This window comes from Octodon degus, unplaced genomic scaffold, assembly GCF_000260255.1.
Source record: "Octodon degus isolate 3935 unplaced genomic scaffold, OctDeg1.0 scaffold00074, whole genome shotgun sequence".
NCBI lineage: Eukaryota > Metazoa > Chordata > Mammalia > Rodentia > Octodontidae > Octodon > Octodon degus.
The window spans coordinates 5,881,318-5,887,011 of NW_004524650.1; positions in this window are offsets into that span (position 1 = coordinate 5,881,318).

Consider the following 5,694-nt stretch of genomic DNA (forward strand, 5'->3'; position numbering starts at 1 on the left):
CGCGGTCCCTGATGCTTTTGCTAAGCTTGTTCTAAGTAGGTGCTTTAGACCACTGAGCCATCTCTCCAGCCCCCGGATTTTTTAATGATAAATATTTTATATAGAAGGAATCAATAGTATGTGTTCCTTGATCAGCTTCTCCCATCATAATAACATAATATTTGCAAGTTTCATCCATATTACAGAATATATTAGTTCTTCATTCCTTTTTATGGTTAAATAATATTCCATTGTATGGATATACCACAATAAATTATTCATGCATCGTGGGCGGTTGAGTCATTTTACTTTTTAGTTCTTGCAATTAGTGTTAGCTGTTACAAATTTTCGTGTACTTTTGGTGTAGGTCAGTATTTTCACTTTTCTTGGGCATTTGCTTAAAAGTGGGACTGCTGGCTCCTCTGATCACACTGTTTAAATTTTGAGGGGCTGCCTGTTTTCCAAAATGCATTCCCAGTAGCAGAATATGAGGACTCCTTCACATCCTCAACAACACTTGGTCCTTAGCTGCCTTTTTCTGTTGTGGCCACCCTAGTGGTATGAGGTATACCTCCCTGTGATCTTGATGCTGATGTCTTTGGTGGCTTGTTTTCTTAACTCTGACCCTGTCACCTTTCAGCCCAGGCTCTAGTTCTTTCCCAATCTTATCTGTGTTCAAAGTGTGCAATCTCTTCTGAGCCTTCCTGGCACTAGCTCCCCGAGCACTATGAACATTGTGGATCTGTTCTAGCTTTTTGTTTGTTTGTTTGTATTTTAGGGAAGGGTCTACAGGGTGTTCAGGGTCTCACTAGTAGATTGGACTTGTAGTGATCTGCCTGTTTACAGCCTCCCAAGAGCTGGGATTACAAGCACGCCACCATACCCAGTCTCAATTGTGGTTTCAGCATGCCCTAGGGGCGGGGCAGGCCTGGGGATCGAACCCAGTCCCTGAGCCTGCTTTCAGGTGCTTTAAATCCACTGAGCTATTTGGCTGGCCCTTGTTCTTGCTTTTTGGGCTTTTTGTAATTCTTAAATGCTAAACTCTTACCACTTGTTATTCTTTAACATTTCCTGAATGGTTTGAAATTCTTACACCTTAATTATAAAAGCAGGGCTTTTTTGCAACAGGTTTGCCACGAGAGCACAGGTGTAGTGAAAACAAAATCAAAGCCAACATCAGAAAGGAAAAGACTCACATTAATATCATCATCATTGGACATGTGGACTCCAGCAAGTCCACCACCACCGGCCATCTGATCTATAAATGCAGTGGCATTGACAAAAGAACCACTGAAAAATTTGAGAAGGAGGCTGCTGAGATGGGGAAGGGTTCCTTCAAGTATGCCTGGGGCTTGGACAAGCTGAAAGCCGAGCCTGAGTGTGGTATCACCATTGACATCTCCCTGTGGAAATTTGAGGCCAGCAAGTATTATGTGACCATCACTGATGCCCCTGAACGCAGAGACTTCATCAAACCCACTTTCCTTATGCACTGCACTTGCTAGGTATCTACTTAAGTAAGAAGCATAATGTTAGTAAGTGATCGTGACCCTGTACAAGAACACAACCATCCTGAATTTGGGGGTCCTGAGCAAGACCTCCTGGAGTAACTCAAAGGAGAGTCTAACTCACGTGTACTGAGTGAGGCTTTACTCACAGGCTCGGGTGGGCGGGTGGCATGGGAGAATGACAGGTCAGTGAAGCGAGACCCGTTGGGTAGCAATGGCCAATGTCTTGTTGTGCCAGAGGCATCGTGACCCAGAGGGACAGGTTGGGCAGGTGCACTGTGTCCTAGTAGTGCAGGCGGGGTGGTAGCAGCAGATGGTAGTATTGTCTGGGGACTCAGGCAGCCTGGAATGGCCATGTCAGGGAGGCTGGAGGCAAGTGAGGCAAATGAGGGTCAGACCTATCAGGTAAAATGACAGAATGTCTGAAATCAGTAGAGAAAAGAAAAAGAAATAAATGGAGCATGGTTGGAAAATCCTGGACAACAGCAATCGAGGTTCACTCTGCTCTTCTCTCTACTTTCATGTATGCAGTAAGGGCAATCCTATGGGTACAATTTTAAATTCTAAATGTAAGTTGAAAAATTAAAAAAAAAATTTGAGTTCTAGAGTATAAAATGATTATAGAATGTAAGTTTAACTTAAAACCTAGAATGTTAATGTTTTGATGTTGCATTAAGGCCTTTATCTTTGAGCATGAGTCCTCCTGAGAGGCATTTGGGTTGTTGCTGTGGTGTGACAGAAGCTACAGACATGATGTCTCACCTACTATTTTTAGCTTTAGGTTCTTCAAGGGGAAAGATAAAGGACAACCTGAATGCAGAATCTTTGCATATTTTATTTTATTTTTCACCAACAGCACCTATAAACAAAAATTGTGAATATTTTTAAGAATTTACCTTGGGGCCAGCCAGCAAGCTTAGTAGATTAAAGCACCTGCGTAGGCAGACACAGGGACTGGGTTTGATCCCCGGCCTGCCATGCTGGCCCCAACCCCGGGGTGCAATGAGCTGGTGATTGAGACTGGGCATGATGGTGCGCACCTGCAATCTCAGTGCTTGAAAGGCTGAAAACAGGAGAATCACTATGATTCTGATCTACGTAGTGAGACCTTGTAGACCCTGTAGACCCTGTACTAAATTAAAAAAAAAAAAAGTAATTTCAAGAATTTACCTTGGTTTTCCCTTTTTCTGCAATATGACTGACAACCCCCATTTTGTACTTGCATTTAATTGATATATGTGGTATTCAATCAAATGCATTACATTGTTACAGTTACAGTGGGGTGGGGTGGCTGTCTATCGTGATAGACAGCCTAAAGAACAAGTGCAGGAGCTCTCGGTAAACAATTACTTAACTGGTAGGAGCAAAAGCATATGGAGTAGGCTTCCAGCCAGCCAGGGTACAGGGACCTATTGTGGGTCATAGTGTGAATGTATGTTCCTCTCAAATTTATGTGTTAGAACTTAATCCTGAAGGTAATGGAATTAAGAAGTGGCAGTCTTGAAAGGAGATGCCCACATGGAGGGGAGCAGTGACTCTGTGAGGGAGCTTGAGGAAAGGAGTCTAACTCTCTGCTGCCAAGTGAGGACGTGGCCATGAGTTGACATCTTGGAAGTGGAAAACAAGCCTTTACAGATGTCAAATCTGCTGTCGCTTGACTTTAAGCTTCCTAGCCTCTAGGAAGAGAAGAAATTTACGATGCACTGTATTACTTATAAATCCCCAGTCTGAGGTATTTTGTTAAAGCGGCAGAACAAAGCAAGTTTGGGATCATGATGAACATAATAGGCTAAAAAATCAGTTTTAAAACCTGTGCTCCAGTGCCAGTGAGATAGCTCAGTGGAACAGGGTTCAATCCCTGGCACCACATGCAACGCTGGCCTCCTCCCCAGGCATGCTGAGCCAGCCACTGAGACCCGGATGGTGGTGCTCATCTATAATCCCAGCGCTGTAGAGGCTCAAAACAGGAGGATCACCAGAAGTCCAAGCTGCACAATGAGACCTTGTACGAAATACACTAAAACAAAATTTAAAATCTGTGCTGCACTTGAAATGACACATTATCAGGCTCGCACCAGGTTCCTTGAGTGAAGGGTGGGTGGCCAGGTCTGCTCCGTCTGGAACAGACTCTGGTGCTGCTGACAACGGCTCATTCAGACAGCAGGACTGTGCTAGGGCGCAGAGTCAGAAAGGCAGGGGCAGGGGAAGCTGGCGTGGAGGTGAAGGGAGTGGGTTGTCCAATCCTATAGCCCTGGCTACTGCCCTTGCTCGCCCCAGACTACATCTGTGCAGCGGGGTTCCCACAACGAACTTGTGCTGAGAATGAGAGTCAGCGACATTGAGAACTCAGTTCTACACAGTCTCTCTTTCAAAACTCAGCTTGTTTCCCTGGGGTGAGGCTGGGAGTGGCTCAATATTTGTTTTTTTATTCTGGCAGGTGGCTGGCCAGCCACAGACTTGCAGAACACAATGTGCTCCTGTGGGAGCAAGACGGGGAGTGATTGTGAGTCATCGCATATCAGGGCTGGAAGGGGCCACTGTGAGCTCTACGCCCAGGGTCCCAGTTCATAGCTGAGGAGGCCAAAGTCTAGATAAGAGCTCGACTTCTCACCAACTTGACCATTACTGAGACCACGCTCATAAGCATAGTATGCTGTTATGTATTAATTCCAAATTTCTGACCCAAACTCTGACACTTTGAGGGGCATCCTGCAGTCCTGGATATTGACAATGTTACGAGATACCAGGGAGCCCGGGGAGCCCTTCCAGTCACCCATCCTATTAAAAATAATTGAACAAAGTAAGAGGAAAGGCAGAGGTTTTGCATTTATTAAAGGTGAAAGTAGGAAGAAAAAGAGAGAGAACATGTGTTCTGAAGGAAAAGAAGTCCTCTGAAGGGGTGAGGAAAGAAGGCATGGCCTGCATGGAGATAAGCTTCGCAAAGGGGGCTGGATTTTGAAAGATGAATTAGGGAGTGGGAACTGGAAGAGTGTGTTCTCACTAATGGGGGGGGGGGACAGCAAGTTTCAAAGAGGGCAGAGGGCAATGACCTTGGGGCTTGGGGATCGCCAGTGCATTCGACTGCCACGATGTGATGCTGGAGCCGAGAAGGTGGGTTGAACTCTGTCTTTGACTCCTCAGGAGGTCCTGGGGAGCTTCTCAGTCCTAAGGAGGCAATGTCATCCACAAGCCACTGGACGTTGCAGGAAGCTGATTCCCAGCTCAGGCACAGGAATTTTTCTACTTTATCCAACTGCGCTGGCTCCGTGAAGAGGTCAGGAAATCGCTGGACACTGACTTTCTTGGAAATACTTTCAGATCATCCAAGCCATAAGGGAGATAAGAGTCTCATGATGCCTCTGGTGAGCCAGGTCCCACTGGCTCAGGAAGTGCAAGGATGCGTGAAGGGTAGACACATGAGGAAAACGTCTGCTGAGCATTCTTCATTCTTCAGAAAGGTCCAGGCACAGTTCAAATTTGGGGCAGTGTTGATTTTTATCATCACCTGTTAGCTCCAAGACTTTAGAAGTAGTTTGTATTCCTCCTTCTGATGCCAATGAAGAAAACCATAATGCCCACTGACACGCCGCCTGTGAAGAGCTCGTGTATATTTTCTTTAATTTTTCCAGCAATCTTGAGAAGTAGCTTCAGAGATGTGCGGCAGCCATTGCTTTTGTCTATCCACCAAGCTTTTCCTTTGTCCTGCACTGGGGATTCCTGTGACCCAGGCCTGGCCAATCATAATCACTGGTGACCTGGCCAGTGATTGGACCAATGAGTGGGCCTAAGGCCCCTCTGGCCAGGCCCAGTCTTTTCCTGATGTTGCCCCCTTTCTGCTGGGGCAGAGAAGGCCTTTCTCCTGGCTTGCTGGCTGGGGCTGAGGTGTGCCTGTGACTCCACCCTTCATGGTCCTCTTCCTCTGCCTAGCTCTACGGCCTTTACTCTCATAGTGTTGCTTCTATGTGTTTGCTTCAAAAAACTTCCTGCCCATTATCTCCTGTTGAAAGTGGCTTTCCAGGGAACTAACAGGAGGTGTGGGATAGGGGAGATAAGACAAGGGTGGGACATTGATGTTTGACATTACAGAGAATTTCCCTTCCATTGCACCATATAACTGTTTCTCTCTGTCTCTCTGTCTCTGTCTGTCTGTGTCTCTCTCTGTCTCTCTGTCTCTCTCTCTCTCTCTCTCTCTCTCTCTCTCTCTCTC